General features: G+C 38.0%; 1 long non-coding RNA gene across 1 annotated transcript; it reads left to right on the top strand.

Moving 5' to 3' along the window:
- The first annotated feature begins 6,602 nt into the window (after positions 1-6,602).
- On the top strand, positions 6,603-15,707 carry LOC116869826. Its single transcript, XR_004383112.1, has 3 exons — positions 6,603-6,706; positions 6,820-6,952; positions 15,627-15,707. It is a non-coding gene; the product is annotated as an uncharacterized LOC116869826 (long non-coding RNA).
- The last annotated feature ends 2,733 nt before the right edge of the window (positions 15,708-18,440 follow it).

Below are 18,440 nucleotides of genomic sequence, written 5' to 3'. Positions count from 1 at the left end.
AGTTACCTTGAATGAGAGTGCTTATGTTGGAAGGTCATCAGGACTTACTTTGACTCTCCAGTCGGATAGTCAGGTTGTGACACTTTTAAGGCAAGTGCATGGTCTGCTCTGCAGGCCCGGGCTGTGAAGTCCAAAAAACTAAATGCAGCCATTATATCACCAAAGCTAAGTGTACCACACAGACTGATGATTGGTGCCCTACTGGTTCCAAGGTCAGCTTTAATCCCAAGAAGGATTTTTTCTAGGGAAAATGCCATTGTAGGGATCTGGGCCTTTATCAGAAGTCTGCAAATCAGAATGAGGCTGAAACATGGAGGGTTTTCTAGGGCTTCAATGCCCTGACTGACCTATAAATGGTTATAAAGTGCTGTAACTAAACAAAGTGAGAAAGTAAGTATAGTAAGGAGATAATAAGGACATGGGATGGGGCACCTGGGTGGCCCAGTTGATTAAACATCCAACTCTTGATGTTGGCTCATGTCATGATCTCAAGGCAGGAGACCAAGCCCCATGTTGGGCTCTATTCTCAGTGTGGGATTTGCCTAAAATTCTCTCTCTTCCTTTTACTCCGCCCTTCTCCCCACCCTGCCTGCCCACTCTGTGTGCAGGACCTCTCTCTTTCTCGCTCAATCTCTAAAATAAATAAATAAATAAATAAATAAATAAATAAAATCTTGAAGAAGAAGAAGAAAAAGAAGGAGAAGGAAGGGGAAGGAGAGGGGGAGGAAGAGGGATAGTAAGGAAAAATGATACTTGGATCAAGGGAAGGGCGCCGACACCAACTGTGTGACCTTGCGGGGGAAAATCACATGATGAGGGCTTCTCAGAGTCTAATCTGCATGCGGACTTTTTGGGGATATTGTTAAGTTGCAGATTCCAATTCTGTGGGTCTGGTATGGGACCGAATTATTAATTAATAGAGATTCTCTATTTCTAATCAGCTCCCAGTGATGCCTATGGTCTTGCACACCACCCCCCCCCCCTTTTAAAAACGATTTTATTTATTTTTTGATAGAGAGACATAGTGAGAGAGGGAACACAAGCAGGAGGCGTGGGAGAGGGAGAACAGGCTTCCCGCAGAGCAGGGAGCCTGATGTGGGGCTCAATTCCAGGACCCAAGGATCATGACTGAGCCACCCAGGCATCCCTGCACACCACCCTTTAAATAACAAAGCTCTAGCACAACCACTGGAGCTTTATGCAATGATGAAAATTATCTAAATCCCACTGTTCAGTAAAGTAGTCATGAGTCATATGTAGCTATAGAGCATTTGAAATGTGTCTAGTGTGACTGAATTTTTTATTTTAATTAATTTATTTTAATTGACTTGAATTTAAAAATCCACATGTGGGGGCACCGGGGTGGCTGCATGGGTTAAAGCGGCTGCCTTCGGCTCAGGTCATGATCCCAGGGTCCTGGGATCGAGCCCTGCATTGGGCTCTCTGCTTAGGAGGGAGCCTGCTTCCTCCTCTCTCTCTCTCTGCCTGCCTCTCTGCCTAGTTGTGATCTCTGTCTGTCAAATAAATAAATAAAATCTTAAAAAAAATAAAAATAAAAATCCACATGTGGTTAATGGTTACCATGTTAGACAAGAAGGTTTCGATCATCTACTCCTCAGCTATGAAAATGAGAATTTGAAACTGGATGATTCTCTACATTCCTTCTGGTGTTCTGTGGTTCCAAGTTGTTTTCAAGATTATATAGAAGGAGGGGTTTGATGAGGGGGCTGATGTTAGGATGTTAAAATTTGGAGTAAAGGCCTGGGAACTAAGAGCTCTACCACAGTAGGGTGGGGAAAGAGGGGTATTGTCCCTTAAGGGCTGGATTCTAGAACTTCTCGTAGAATTGCTCTCCAGAGACACAAGACTCTGACTAGTCAATGAATATCAGTTGAACTCTTCAGAAGCAGATAAAAGCCCTCCTTTGGCAAGATTCAAATGCTAGGCCATAAAGGAAAGAAGTGAGTAATACTACCACATCAAAATATAAAATCTCTGTGTGAAAAAAGACACAATAGAACACAATGCAAAAATTTGAAACAGACCTAGATTTAATCATTTCAATATATAAAGAAAAATTAAATAATAAAAAGTAGAAAATAGAGTTTAAAAATCCTCCTCGGAAGAGAAAACTCTCAAGCCATAAATAGGCACAAGATGCTTATACTCACCTGTGATCAAGGAAATGGAAATTCAAACCATGATGACATAAATGAAAAGAGTTCATGATACAAAGTATTGGCAAGAACCTGGATCGATGGGGAATACATCTACCCAGTCCACGGGAGTGCCAGTTGATACAGCCATTTGGAAAATGATTTGGAAGTTACCTGTCTGAAAATGTAAAATTAACTCTCTGACCCAGCAACTTAATTTCTGGGAATCAGTCCTTTCTCATGTGCACATAAAGATATATAAAATGATGTTTCCTTCAGTTACTCTAATAGAAGGAAAGAAAAGAAACAAAATTAGTAAGAATGCCCATGATTAAATAAATTCTGGTACCCCCATAATATGAAATACCATGACAGCACTAATTTGGAAAGCTCTCCAGAGCATATTGATATGTAGTAAAAGCAAATCCATGGAATATGAGTCAAAAGTTGGTACTTTGAGATTAATACAATTGATAAGCTCCTAGCTAACTAATCAAGAAAAAAAAAAAGCATGAATGAAGAGTATTGGGTTTGGAAAAGAGGATGTAACCACAAGTCTTACCAACATTGGGATGATAATGAGGCAGTATTACAAATAGCTTTATGCCAATGAATTTGAAAACATAGATAAAGTAGGCAAGATATTTAGAGAACATAACTTGCCAAAAACTGACAAGATACAAATAAGAAACTTGAACATCTCAATATTTATTTTTTAAAACTTGACCTTTTTAAAAACTTAATTTGTAAAAACTTCCTACAAAGAAGTTTTTCAAATAATTGAATAATTGCCCCCATGGTACAGTAAGATAGTCATAAATTCTTTACTGCTTCTCACATTGAAAACTGGAATCTTGTTTTCTCTCCCCTTCAGTCTGAGCTGTGATTTGTTTTGACTACTAAAATGTGGCAGAAGTGATTCTGTAATTTCCAAGACTGGAATTTAAGGGATCCATAGCTTCAGTATTTACCAATTCTTATAATTCCTCTTGAAAGTCTGATATCCCAAGCTCTGCTGGCCATGTGGAGAGCACCAGAGTTCTAAGATTTCCAGCCCACTCTCCAGTGAACGCAGCCGAATGAATGACACAAACTGACACCATGTGGATTGAAGTATGTGTCCAGATGAGCTTAAATTCCTGACCCAGAGGATGGTGAAAACAAAATGGTGATTGTTTTAAGCCACCGTATTTTGAAATTTTTATTTCCCTGATGACTAGTGATGCTGAAATCTTCTCACATGCTTATTTGCCGTTTACAAATGGCAATGGCAATGAAATGCTTTCAATGAGCTTTTCAATGAAATGTCTGTTCATGTCTCTTGCACATTTTCTAACTACTGAGTTTTAAGAACTTTTTATGTTCTCTAGATATTAGTTCTTTGTCAGTTTATGGTCTGAAAATATTTTCTCCCATAAGCAGCTTATATTCTCATCCTCTTCACAGAGACTTTTGCAGAACAAAGTTTTTAATCTAACGAAATCCAATGTATTGATTTTTCAATGGGCTTATGCTTTGACGTTGTCTAAGAACTCTTTGCCTAACCTGAGGTCCCGAAGATTTTCTCCTTTGTCCTTATCTAAAAGTTTTATGGTTCTCATGTTACATTATGTCCATGATTCATTTTGAGTTAATGTTTGTATAAAGTAAGAGATTTCAGTCAGGGTGTTGTTTGTTTATGGCCTATGGCTATCTAATTTCTCCAGCACCACTTGTTGAAATCACAAATAGTTTTGATACATTGTTCAGTAGCCTTTTGTGCTCTTACAAAGGAAGTAGGATGTGTGAACTATGGTAGATATCTATGGGGTAAGGAGATTGGGGGGGGTACATGAAGATGTGCTCAAATCTTCCTTCAGGGAAGGGCTTATTCCCTTAACTGCTGTGAGATTTTCAATGGAACAGCCTTTGGCCCCTTCAGGGAACACCTCACCTACAAAGATCCATCTCACCAACATCATGCCCTTTGGAGGAAAACTCACACCTAATAATGGCTGAAGGTAGGAATACAAAGGACCAAACATTTCCACCCAAAATGGGACAATTCAGATGAGCCTTTATCACAGCTCAGCTTCTTCTCAGTCTCACCTTCACCCTCCTTCCTGTCAGTGTTGATCACAAGGGCACTCCCTGAACATTAAGCTCTCAGAGATTGCTTCCTGCAGAGGCCAAACTGTGATACTTGTTTTCATTTGTATTTAATAAGCATGCCATTTGGTTTAGGTGTTGACAAGTGAAAAGGTTATAACTTGGTGGTTTTTATACTATGATTATAGGACCAGTCATGACAGGAAAACTTGCCTCAGAAAGTCTACTCTCAACACGCACCATTGCAAATGAGGAATGGAAGCTGAAGGAAAGGAGAGGACAAATGTGAGTGGTAAGATTCGCACAGGCATGCGTAAAAAAGAAAGAAATATCACAAGTGAAATTGAGTGAAAACAGCAAGATGCTGTCCCCTCTTTTACCATGGCTCGTAGTGATGCCAACACTGGGAAGGTAGATGTGTGGGTCAATATCCAGAAGTACAACAGGGCCAAATCTCCCATCAACATTGGAAGGTGGGGGGCAGAGAGGAGAGGGGAGAGGGGCTACCATTCAGTTTCTAGTCATGTTCCCTGCCCCAGGAAATTTGAAATCATGCTGATTTGGGAAGAGAATTTTAACAGTGTTCTTTTCCTCTACCTTAAATATCATTTGATTATAATAGAAGAACCCTTGATTTTTATTTTCAGTAGCATCAATGTTTCTTTCTTATTTATTTATTTATTTATTTGACAGAGAGATCACACGTAGGCAGAAAGGCAGGCAGACAGAGAGCTGGAGAACCAGGCTCCCGGCTGAGCACAGAGCCTGAGGCGGGCCTCAATCCCAGGACCCTGAGATCATAACCTGAGCCGAAGGCAGAGGCTTAACCCCCTGAACCACCCAGGCGCCGCAGCATCAGTATTTCTTTCTTTTTTTTTTATTATTCATTGTTTTTGCACCACACCCAGTGCTCCATGCAATCTGTGCCCTCTCCAATACCCACCACCTGGTTCCCCTAACCTCCCACCCCCTGACCCTTCAGACCACTCAGATTGTTTTTCAGAGTCCATAGTCTCTCATGGTTCACCTCCCCTTCCAATTTCCCTCAACTCCCTCTCCTCTCTAGCTCCCCTTGTCCTCCATGCTATATAAGTGAAACCATATGATAATTGACTCTCTCTGCTTCTTAAAACACTGACAGAAAAATTTTTTCCTACCATATTTCAGATCTTTTAACCTTTATTTTCCTTCTGGTTGTCTTTTATCAGCACATGCTGAAATAATAGGTAACCTCAGAAATCAGGAAAATATCCTCCAAAATGTTGACATTGAAAATGTCAGTTGCCTTTCTGTGTTTGAACCTACAAGAGCAAAAACCCTTCTATGTAGTCATTATTTATGCCCCTGAACATTTTGTAGTGGGGAAGGTTTACACAGTAACAGAAAGTGTTCATACCCATAATTCTTCTGACATTAACGTTGGCTCTTGAATCGCTCCCTCACCACTTTGAAAATGCATCCTTCGGTTTAATGCAGCTTATTGAATATCCATTCCATTTAGTCGGCACTCACAGCAGAAAACAAACAGCAACTGGTATCTTGGCTCTATTACATTTTCTGACAAGTGGGAAATATCTGTTTGGGATACAATAAATACTTGGTTCTAAGTAATTCAGCAAATTGGCTTATTTAGCTTGAGCTCTACAGGGAGGCACTGAGGGACTGATTCTTACCCATCATTGATTTCACATTGAAATATGTTGATTGTCCATGCCCGCAGCTGGAAGAATTTTGTGGTGGTATGAGTGAATGAGCAGTTAGTGGAAATGCTGTCCTAAGTCACTGTAAAACTAGCAGTAATCTTATTGCTTACCTACCTTAGAGCCAGCTCTTATCAGCTCACCAGTCAATTGTTAAATATTCAGGAATTTTTGAGCTGGATATGAAACCGTGGAACTTTGAAATTGGGAAATATTTGTACCACAGAAATTAGCAGTTGAAATATGGGTTTGTTTGTTTGTTTGTTTTTTAAAAAAAAGATCTGGTTAACCAGCACACAATTGCCTACTCTACCTTAACGTAGGAAAGTTACAAAGGAGATGGCATGATGATTTCTCTCATGTGGAATTTAAGAAACAAAACAGATAAACATAGGGAAAGGAAGGGGAGAAAAAAATAAGACGAAATCAGAGAGGGAGACAAGCTGTAAGAGACTCTTAACTCTAGGAAATAACTGAGGGCTGCTGGAGGGGAGGTGAGTGGGGGATGGGGTAACTGGGTAATACATTAAGGAGGGCAAGTGATGAAATGAGCGCTGGATGTTGTATGCAACTGATGAATCATTAAACTCTACCTTCAAAACTAATAATATGCTCTATGTTAATTAATCGACTTTAACTTTTAAAAAAGATGGCAAGCAAAGAAATGAAGGTTTCACAAGAAAATGGATAAATTCAAGTAAACTGAAAATACACAAAGAAACAGATGACAAGGATATAACAACTTTCTGTAATGGTACACAGGTATGCATGAACATATTTAAGCACTTCAAAGATAGAGATCTGATTATAAGATCAAGCAAGTGTGGTAAGGATTCATGAAAGTGAGTCTCAAGTAAGACTTATTTTCTTTTCAGTTGAGTTATACAGCATGGATCATAATAATTACCACAAAGTGAACTCCTCCACATTAGCACAATCCAGATGATTAAGGAAATTTTGCAGGAGAAAAAGGGACACTAGAAGAAAGCAATGGAGCAGGCAATGCAGGTAGGCTTGCAAGAGAAGAAATCATGTGCAGCTCCATAACAGATACTTGAGCTTGAACAATATCAGTTGGACAACATAACCTGCTCGGGATTTTTATTTTGTTTTACTATTAAGATGCTGCAAATCAATGTATGAGAACTTTTTTTAGGTGTGCTGATGAATATACAGTTAATAGCTAAATTTAGGGCTTTTCTTTGGGTAACTCTTCTCCTTTGAGATTTGATGATACTGCTTAGCTATCCTCCCCTCTGAGCACAGTCTCTGATTTGATGGACCCTTGACACTTAAGCAACACGGGCTTGAAGTGGGTGGGCCCACTTACATATGGATTTTTTTTATAAATACAGTACAGTGCTGTAAACATGTTTTTCCTCTTGTGATTTTCTTAATAACATTTTCTTTTCTCTAGGAAACTAAAACATTTTCTTTATTCTAGGAATGAAGTATGTAATCCATATAACGTATAAAACATATGTTAATTGACTGTTTATGTTATAGTAAGGCTGCTGGTCAACAATAGGTTATTCATAGTTAAATTTGTGGGGATGTGGAGTGCCTGGATGGCTCAGTTGTTTAAGCATCTGCCTTTGGCTCAGGTCATGATCCCAGGGTCCTGGGATTGAGCCCCACATTCAGCTCCCTGTCCGGTGGGGAGACTGCTTCTCCCTCTGCCTCTCCCACTGCTTATGTATTCTTTCTCTCTGTGTCAAATAAATAAATAAAATCTTTTTAAAAAATTGGGAGAGTCAAAAGTTATACATGAATTTCCACTGTGCAAGGGGTTATTACCCCTAACCTCCACTTATTCAAGAGTCAACTAATTACTTGCAGTAGGGGAAATGGGTTATTATTAAATATCTTTCAAGTTAAGTAGCATATGCAGTATGTACATTGCTCTCTGCTACTTTTGCATTAACTCCTCAGTCTCCTAAAACTAGACTTTTAAACCATCATTTTTGTACATGTGTGCATCTCTCTTTTTTTGGAAGGGGAGAGTTGTATATTAACAAAAGTGGTAATTTTAATGATAACATAGTTTTACTGGATTGAATCTATCCTTTCTTACCATAAAAATTTATTCTGCACAATAAAACCTTTCAAACGAAAATTACACTGTAGCATGAGATTACACTAAAATGATTTAACCAAAATAATTATACCCTCAGTAGTGAACCCATCCTATAAGCCTTGATTTTCTTCCTTGGGTCCAGCAGAGCTTCTAGTTCTCCACATCTGAATCTGGTCACAGACCACTGGGGGAACATCAGAGTCCTTGTCAGTGGCTGCAGTTGGTTATACTTTTTTGTTAGTGTACTCACCAACTGTCACTGGGATTGGTCCTATCTTGCCTGAAAGATAATAATTCCTTGAGAATAGAGATGTGTTTTCTACTTCCTTTATAATTCTCAGAAGCTCTTAGAACTATCTTGGAATCTGTACACTGTGAAGATGAAATATACCCTGTTTGTTGACTGAGTTACAGCTCAGGTGTAAATAACACCTGCAAGGAATTAAAAATGCTACCTGATTAAGCCAGTTGATCTAACCATCCTTCTTAGCAGTTATTAGCATTTTCATGAAACAAATGGGAAATCAGGGAATAGAGGTTCTATTACTTACCAACAACTATACAGAGAAATGGTAGCAAGAACCAAGAGTAATTTTCTCTGTCTCATTGTATCATACCCCTAGTGTGGTGGTGCTGGCTGGCCCATGAGGGGGTGGTGGGTTGTTAAAAAGCTATCCTACCACCCACCCCCATTGTTTAGACACTCTCCTGGAGTTGTGTTTCTAGCAATGGTGATAGATCTGCATCTGTTGAGGGGCTGTTGAAAAGACTGATGTAGCTGTCTACGAACTAGACAAGACTAGTTTTTTTGGCTTTCTACCAGCCAAAGGGGTAATTTAAAGCCATAAGGCAACTGTCACCAGCCAGAGGCCATATTCCCATTGCCAATCAGCCCATCCAAGTAGTGCTGTAACCAGTAGATTAGAACAGCTGAGACCTCTGTTGTTAACTAAATTTGTGAAGCAGTCATTCACATGGGCCTTTAATTATAAGAATGCTGAATCCACTCTTTTTGCCAAGTTCCAATTCTGAGGATTGGGTCGGATGGATTATTTTTCACCCTAACAGGAAACTTGGAAATCCAGTTGGTCCAGTCATAGAAACATTATGTAAAAAATACCACTAAAGTCTGCTGAAAAGTTTAGGCTCTTAACCACAAATCTCCCAACCTATTAGGAAACTAGGAATGATCTCCAGATTTAGGCCCCAGAATTTCATTTAAAAATAAGAATATGCTTTGAGTATGATAGAAAGGTAATAGAATACTACTTAAGTATGATAGATACATAGATGTAAAGATATGTAGCTATAGCCTCTTTTTTTCCCCTCCTCCTGAATATCTTATCAGCATAACTGTAATTATCTTTATTTGGTTGAAAACAAATGAAAAGAAAGCAATTATCACTCTAGATAAACTATATAGAATCTCAGTTGAATTTAGGTACCTTATATAAATGTTAATCATTTTAACAACTTACAAAATGATGGCCAAGTTTAGTTAACAGTTGGATCTCCCAAATCTAGAATGAGTTGTTTTCATCTCCATACAATTGCAAATCTTAATCTTTTCCTTTCTCATTGTTTGAATTATCACTGCAGTTTAGCCTTTACTCAAGTGGAAGATTTTTTTTTCTCTTGAAAGAAGAAAAACAGAAAGACATTAAATATTTTCCTTTGAATTATTCTTCAGTGCTCAAAATACAGGTTTAATTCAAAACCAGTGCTTGCACTTTGCATAGCATACAAATCAGGATTTGAATTAAAAAACATTGAATAGATGGAAGAAATATAGTGTTGTTTTAAAGTTTCTTTAAAATATAAATGACTTAAAATTACATTAATATAAGTTTTTAAAATGTATTAAAAACAAACAAACAAACAAAAACCCCAGTTAAATATGTAACACTAAAAGCACATGCTAGGGCACCTAGGTGGCTCTGTGGTTTAAGTATCTGGTTTCAGCTCAGGTCATAATCCCAGGGTCCTAGGATCCAGCCACCCATGTTGGTCTCCTGCTTCACAGAGAGTCTGCTTCTCCCTCTGCCCCCACCCCCACTTGTTCTCTCAATCTCTCTCTCCCCCAAATAAATACATCTAAAAAAATTAAAAACACATGCTAGAACCTATTTATAGTTGTATATTTAAACATCCCCCAGTTGGGAAATATAAAAGTAAAAATTTCATATAGCAATCAGTTCCCTATCTTGCTCACAAAGAAACCATTTCCCAACTTTACTCATAATGATTTGAACAAAATAATAAACTATAAACTAGTTAATTCAATTATCAGAATTGGAGCTACAGTCAAATAGTAAATCCGAAATATTTTCCTAGTAACTCATACTCTGTTCCTGAGCAGAAGCAATGTGTTTTTAGAGAGGTTTTGATCGAAGGGAAGGTAAATGAAAAGGGAGGCAGTAGAGCAGTAAATAAAGAGAAATTTACTGACTTTTCTGTCAGTATCTGTTAAGAATCACCATTCTGGAAGGCCAAGGTGTTTATAACAACAACAACAACAACAAAATACTGCCTTTTCTTCTTAAAGCTTTTTTTTTCTGGTAAAATACATATACAGAAAGGTACCCAAAACAAACAACTAGCCCCATGTTTTATTATAAAGTGAACACTAATGTGTTTATCACCCAGGTCAAGAAATGGAACATTTCAACATCCCCAACACCTCCCTCGTACGCCACTCAATCATTACTCCAATTCTCTAAAGTTAACTCCTCTCTTAAGAACTAACACCATAGTTTAGTTTTGCCTGGTCTTGACTTTACATAAACAGATTCATAAAGAATGTGAACTTTGGTGTCTGGCTTTTTTCACAGAACATTCATCCATGTGATTGCAATTCCCTGTAGATGTTCATGTCCACTGTCAAAAGATATCACAGTGTATTGATCTGTGCAACTGCTCTTTCTTTGATGACTTGCTTTGTGACCTTAGAGCTGTTTGAATAGTTTATTCACTTACAACCTTTTGTGTGCCTTGGTGACCAATCTGTTCCCATGGGCTTGATGACCTACCCATTCCCATGGGCTTTAAAAATACACCTTTATTTAAGATATATTAGTTTTCATTGTTCAAGTTCTCAAAAGGGAATTTTGAAAGCTATATTTCCAAAATGATAATTCAAACAATGAGAAAGGAAAATATTTCATATTCTTTTCAAGAACTATTTAAATAGCAACAGTTGTGCACTTTTGCCTGGAAGGAAAGAGGAGTAGTAGGCAAAAGAGAAAGAAGAAAACTCAAAGTACAAATACAAAATATTTATAATCCTAGAAAGTAACATCAGACTGCTCAGACTGGATACACATCTTACAGGAAAGAACTAAGGACTGTGTCATTTGTTGATATCTTTAAATATTCCAACACAACAAATAAAAATAAAACTGCTTTTGAAAATGGGATTTGTGAGGACTGGTACTCTCTGTATCAGTTTGGTCCTTTGGCTTCAACCACAGTAACTCCCTTGAGCCATTTCAAGCAGGAAGAAATGAACCTGGGCACCTGGGTGGCTCAGTTGGTTAACCGACTGCCTTCGGCTCAGGTCATGATCCTGGAGTCCTAGGATTGAGTCCCACATCAGGCTCCCTGCTGGGCAGGGAGTCTGCTTCTCCTGCTGACCTCTCTCTTCTTATGCTCTCTCTCTCTCATTTTCTCTCTCTCTCTCTCTCAAATAAATAAATAAAATCTTAAAAAAAAAAAAAAAGAAAGAAAAAGAAATGAACCTGAAGGAACACAAAGGCAATATGGTACCTGGGAAGCTGGATAACGAGATCAGCACACAGTCCGTCCCCGAGCCTGGAGAGAAAGAACCTCAGCAGCCACCTCAAAGCAAGAAGAAACTGGGCAATTGCTGCCAGTCAGATGGAATTAAACTAATTTTCAGTCTTTTTGTTCTTCAGCTCAAGATTCGTATTCCAAGAGGGAGGCAAAGAATTGCTTTGATGTAAGTCAACTACTTTCTCTTTAGCTGGACAGAGGAGTAATGGAAGGAGAACTTCAGTGATAGTCCCACAAGACCTTACGCAGTGATTGAAGGGTAATCATAACATTGGAAACTAATGAGCACATAGGAAAGAGAAATGGTTGCAGAGAAGCCCCAAACCAATATTATCTACTGTATTCTCCTACAACACAACTTCTGTTTTGGTTCCAACATGGGCCGAAGGAAATTGAAGTCCCTGCTTTATGAATACCGTTTAGGAAGAGGACAATTTAGGTCATTATTGCCCCCACCTTCTTCAGGCTGGTGGATTGCTGAGATTATTGCTGTTCCTAGATTTTATTTCTGGGCATTTTTGGCTTGATTTTGAAAAATTAAAATAAAATAAAAACCAGAAGTTGCAGGAAGTCAGTAGAGCTCCTTGGAAAAGAGCAAGACTGGAGAAGGAACCCAGACTGTCACACTTCAGTGAGTTGTATCGAATCATTCTCAGAACGAAAAGATTCATTTATTTTTGGAGAGGAGTATATTCCCTTCTAAGGTTTTATTTACAAAAATACTTATTAAAAAATGGAGAGGAAAGCCCTGCCCTACAGCTTTAACTGTTACCTGCAAAGAATGAAAGCCCTTTCATTTTATTGGAATCATTGTGTAACATTTACAAAAATGTCTCTCTGATCACTGAAAACTGGTAAAAGGAAAATGATTATTAGAATTTCTAATATAAAAGAGAATTACATAGTCTGTGATCACTGCGCCTCATGGAATTAATCTAAAAAAAAAAAAAAAAGTCAGTGACCAAAGTAACATCCATCATCCCTGCTGCTTCAGGCTGTAATTCATTTAATTCTTTTGCTAAGAGCAAACTTGTATTTGTGAGCATTCGTGACATCCTTATGTCAGAAAAACCCAAGGGCTCTGCCCACGGAGTGAAGTCAGAGGTCAGGCCAGTTTTTTTCCATCAGGGCAGTGCACATGTTATTTATGGCAGGCATCCACCCCAAGGAGTGGGGACAGGAACACGCCTATTCCAGCAGTGGGAATTCCATGAGAACGATCATCTGTCCTCCCTAGTCCATCTTCTGGCTCTTCCATATTCAGAATAGGGGAAGAGAAGAATATAAGGAATAAGGTAAAGAGCTTTCACCTGGCTGGTATCATTTGTGTTACTAGTTCTCACTCAGCTGACATTGGCTGGCTGTCACACCTCCCATGGCAGTGAGCATCCCCTGCTAACTCTTTGATGAGAAGACTTGTAGTTTGTTGGGAGACCTCAACACAGGGGAGCTCCATTCCAACCTTTCCTCGTGTAGGTAATGGTAAATTGCAGTTGGAGATCAGTAAAAATAAAAATGTGATTCATTCCATTAAGCCTACCCACCCTATGATTTCTATCCCCATCCAAAAATCTGCAGTGTCTGCCCAAGATGTTGTCGGGGGTGGGGGTGGGGGGGAGGAGACTCAAACTGAGTATTTTAAAGACAGAGGAATAAAGTGAAGGCCCTTTGCTATTTGTACTCCCCCTTTTGGGGGGTGGTGAAGAGGTAGAGTAACTTACATGTGGTCTATGATGTCAAGTTCCCAAAAACCCTCTCAATCCAACTTAAATGATAATGAAGTTTATAGCTATAGATTTAAGTCCAGAACAAGAGGGGCTTCAGGGCTGACTAAATCTGGTGGCTCTGGCTCCATTTTCCTGTAATCCTCTCTTCTCTTCCCTTTCCTTGTGTCAGCTGCGTAGTTAGAGACATTGGGGATGGTTGCAAAGGTCTGGGCTCCTATCTAGGTGTACCAAAGGCCAGGGAAAGACTGGTTACTTCTAGAAGCTTCTAGAACTGCTAGAAGCCCCCTAGCAAGCTGTTCTCTGCATCTCATAGACCTGTATTGTCATGATTATCTATGAATTGCATGTTAAACCAAGTTCTGTCTGAGGGAATGGGATTTTTTGTTATCAACTTTTCCTGAGTACTGGGGTTCTTGGGATTCTAGGAATGAAGAGAGAACAGATGCTGGGTAGCAAAGTCCACTCTGATATCCCCCAAACAATTATAATTACTAGATCTAATCTCTTACTGTTAGGCACTTAGGTTGTTTCTAATTTTTTGACAAAAGTTCACAAGGATATATAACCTTGTACATACTCTTTTGAATAACTCTTGTGTTATTTCTTGGAATGTAATTCCAGAAAGGGGATTGCTCAAAGTAGTAACATATTTCTAAGCATTTGATTTATATTGCCAAATTGCTTTCAGCCCCATTATTCCGAGTTACACACCCACCAGAAGTGTATGAAGATCTTATTTTCCCAAATATTCACCACCCATGGGTATTATACTTTTTTAAACTCTTCACCAATCCAGTGGGTGAGAGAGGCATTTCATTGTGCTTTAATTAGCATTTCTCTAACAACCAATAAATGTTAATATTTTTATATGTATTTGTTGGCTAGTTCTATTTCTTATCTTGTGAATTATCTGTTCATATTCTTTATATTTCTGTTAAAGTATTGATAATTTTCTTATTGATTTTAACTACTCTTTATATATTAAGGATATTATTAAAACTGTGTCTTGTGTAATACATTTTATTAATAGTATTTTTGATAGAGAAATTATAAAAATAATTTACAATCAAGTATATAAATCATTTTTGTTATATTTTTTACCTTGTTAACATGCTCAGAAAGGCCTTCTTTGACTCTAGATCACATAAATATCCAACTATATTTTTCAACTATTTCATTCTTAAGTAGTTTTATTGAGATATAATTCACAAACCATAAAATTCACCCATTTAAAGTGTAGTATTCATCAGTTTTTAATATATTCATGGAGTAGTACAACCATCACCATTACCTACTTGTAGAAGATTTTCATCACCCCAAAATGATTACATTTAAATATGATTAATTTTGGATTTATTTTTTCACAGTTAGATAGGGGTCCAACTTCATTCTTTTGCTTGTGAATATCCAGTTGCCTGAGCACCATTTATTTGAAAAGACTATTCTTTCCCTATTGAATTGTCTTGGCATTCTTGTTGAAAACCAATTGACTATAAATGTATTAGTTATTTCTGGATTCTCAGTTCTATTCCATTGATGGAGATGTTTATTTTTCAGTACTATGCGCGCTCTCTCTCTTTCTCTCTCTCTTTTTTAAAGATTTTATTTATTTGACAGAGATCACAAGAGAGGGAACACAGCAGGATGAGTGGGAGAAGGAGAAGCAGGCTTCCCTCAGCAGGGAGCCCTAGTAGGGCTTGATATTGGGGCTCGATTTGGGGCTTGATCCCAGAACCCTGGAATCATGACCTGAGCCAAAGGCAGACACTTAATGACTGAGCCACCCAGGTGCCCCAGTATTACACTCTCTTAATTACTGTGTGTTTATAGGAAGTTTGGAAATCAGGAAGTGTGAGCCTTCCAACTTTGTTCTTTCTCAAGACAGCTGGCTGTTATGGATCCCTTGCATTTCCATATGAATTTTCTCCTCTGCTACTCAGTTTCTGAAAAAAATAAAATAAAAAGCCAGCATCTGGGACTCTGACTCAGATTACACCAAATCTATAGATCAGTTTGGGGATATTGTCATCTTAACAATATTAAGTATTCTGACCCACAGACATGTTATGTCTTCCCATAAATCTAGATCTTCTTTAAAAAGAAAGCTTGTCTTCTAAGAAAGGCCATCTTCCTTATCACTTCCAACTCCAGAGGAGTAGAACCAGAAGAGAGAGAGAAAGCAATCTTAACAGCAACCTGCCCAGGACTATGCTGTGTGAGGGAAGAAGTGATTTGAGTCAGATATGACATTAAGTTTTGGACTGGACTGGAGTAAGTATGAGTCACTAAAAGGGACTGGAACAAGATATCATCTGCCCTTGATATTGTTAAGATCAGGCAAGGAAGATCAGACACAGAATGGATGAAGTGTGATTGGAAAAAGTAAAAAAAAAAAAAAATTGTTTTTCACATTTAAAACTCAATGGGTTAAAACTCCAATAAACCTGTATGCACAAAGCTGAATAAGAGAAAATCTCTGCTCTCAAGGAATTCATCATCTTGCCTGCACGAACTTTGCCAAGACTGCCCCTTTTACAGAACGAAATCCTTTGAAAAATGTTATGAATAGTGTTTTTACCCTAAACCTCATCCAAATTTCACATCCATTATTTCACCTAATTTATTGCCCTCCAAAAAAAAAACAACTCTTACTGTCAAACAGCTTTTGTACAAGGAAAAGAGTATTAATTGAAAAGAACACATGCTTGCTGGCACATCAGAGGGACAAGAAATAAATGATGTGATGAGCACTTTATTATTCACTTTATCCAAAGGTGGTGCCTCAAGGAGGTCACTATCGTACTGTGAAAGGAAGGTAACACAGGTGTTTGTTATAATTATACTTCCATGAGTGCATTTGAGGCTGTTGACTTCTTTCAGACAGAGTAAATTGCTCATTTATTACATTAATGTTAACACACACAACTTAATGCACACCATTTGTCAGATGGGAAATAAAAGAAACTGAATTAACACAATCAGAACACAGCTGGCTTAAGATAATTATTTAGGGCTATGGGGAAATGCTCAAAACAGCCTAAAACTTAGAAAATAATGATCTGGTACTTTAATTCTTGCATGTGTACTCTTCCCTAATACCTACCCAGAAATTCTTTGGTGATAGGCTTTTTATTGAGGTTTTTAACTTCTGCAAAAATAATTTCTGATTGCAATTTTTTTCTGTGATTCTCTGTGATTTATGAAAAAAAAAAGTTAAAGTTACTGCAACTTATTTTTTTAAGCTTAATTTCCTGTTGCTTCTTTTTCTAACCATTCAAAAAGGACACCAGACTTAATATCCTTGATGGTTTTGCTTAATAATTCCATGGCTTTCCTCAATTTTTAAAGCAGTTTCTTTTCAATTACCTGTTATTTTTCTTATCTTGCACTCATAAATGGCCTTTTACCTACCTAAGACCTTCCTCTCACCTCCCTGCCTCCTACCCAGGTTCTACTGTGCTGGATGAATTCCACATCCTCTGTTTCACCTCTGAACCCCAGAAATCTTGTGAAATTCTCTATCCTCAAGTGGGTGTGTGTATCAGTCACAGAATGATATGTATCTATGTGGATTAGAGGGAACTTGCCAGAGTATGTGTGTGTACAACAGAAAACAGGGTTTATGATGAACTCAGAGTGGAGTGGATGAAGGACTACTCTCATAGGCAGACATCAGCATTGGACACTTATATAGAGAAAGCATTTTTAAAGCAGATTTATTGACGTATAATCCACATGACATAAAGTTCACCCTTTAAAAGTGTCCGCTCCAATAGTGTTTAGTTTACTCACAGTGTCATGAATTTATCAGTATCTAATTTCAGAACATTTTCATCATCCACCAAAGAAAACATTAACATCTCTCTGTTCCACCAGATTTAGACAACTACTAATCTATTTTCTGTCTCTATAGATGTACCTCTTCTGGATACTCATATAAATACAGTCTCACAATGTTTGGCCTTGTGTGTCTGGCTTATTTCACTTAGCATATCCATGTTATGTCATCTGTCAATACTTGATTCCTCCTTATGACCTGATAATATTCCAATGTATGGACATACCACATTTTATCCATTTATCAGTTGATAGACATTTGGGTTGTTTCTACTTTTTGGCTATTATGAATAATGTTGTTACAGACATTCACATTCACATATCTATGTGGACATATTCTTTGAGTTCTCTTGCGTATATACCTACGAGTGGAATTTTTTGGTCATATAGAAATTATATGTTGAACATTTTTTTCTTTTTCTTTTTTTTTTTTTTTAAAGATTCTGTTTATTTATTTGACAGGCAGAGATCACAAGCAGGCAGAGAGGCAGGCAGAGAGAGAGAGAGAGAGAGAGGTGGAAGCAGGCTCCCTGCTGAGCAGAGAGCCTGATGCGGGGCTTGATCCCAGGACCCTGGGACCATGACCTGAGCTGAAGGCAGAGGCTTTAACCCACTGAGCCACCCAGGTGCCCCTATGTTGAACATTTTGAAGAATAACAAAACACTTTCCAAAGCAGGCACAACATTTTGCATTCCTATCAGTAATGTATGAGGGTTCCGATTTCTCCACATCCTTGAAATTACTTGTTACTATCCTTCTTTTCTATTATAGCTATCCTATGGGATGTGAAATTTTATCTCATCATGGTAATGATTAACATTTCCCTAAGTACTAATGATGTTAAATATCTTTTCATGTGCTTGTTAGCTATTTGTATATCTTCTGTGAAGAAATGTCTGTTCAAATCATTTGTCCATTTTTTAATTGAGTTATTGGTCTTTTTATGCTGGGTTGCAAGAATGCTTTATAAATACTAGGTATAAGTCTCTTATCAGATAAACAACTTGCAAATACTTTCTCCCATGCTGGGTGAGAGCTTTATTGATGATGTCATTTGCAGCA

Source organism: Lontra canadensis, unplaced genomic scaffold (assembly GCF_010015895.1).
Source record: "Lontra canadensis isolate GAN:19392208 unplaced genomic scaffold, GSC_riverotter_1.0 scaffold20, whole genome shotgun sequence".
Lineage (NCBI taxonomy): Eukaryota > Metazoa > Chordata > Mammalia > Carnivora > Mustelidae > Lontra > Lontra canadensis.
This window is presented reverse-complemented; position numbering and strand designations above follow the sequence as displayed.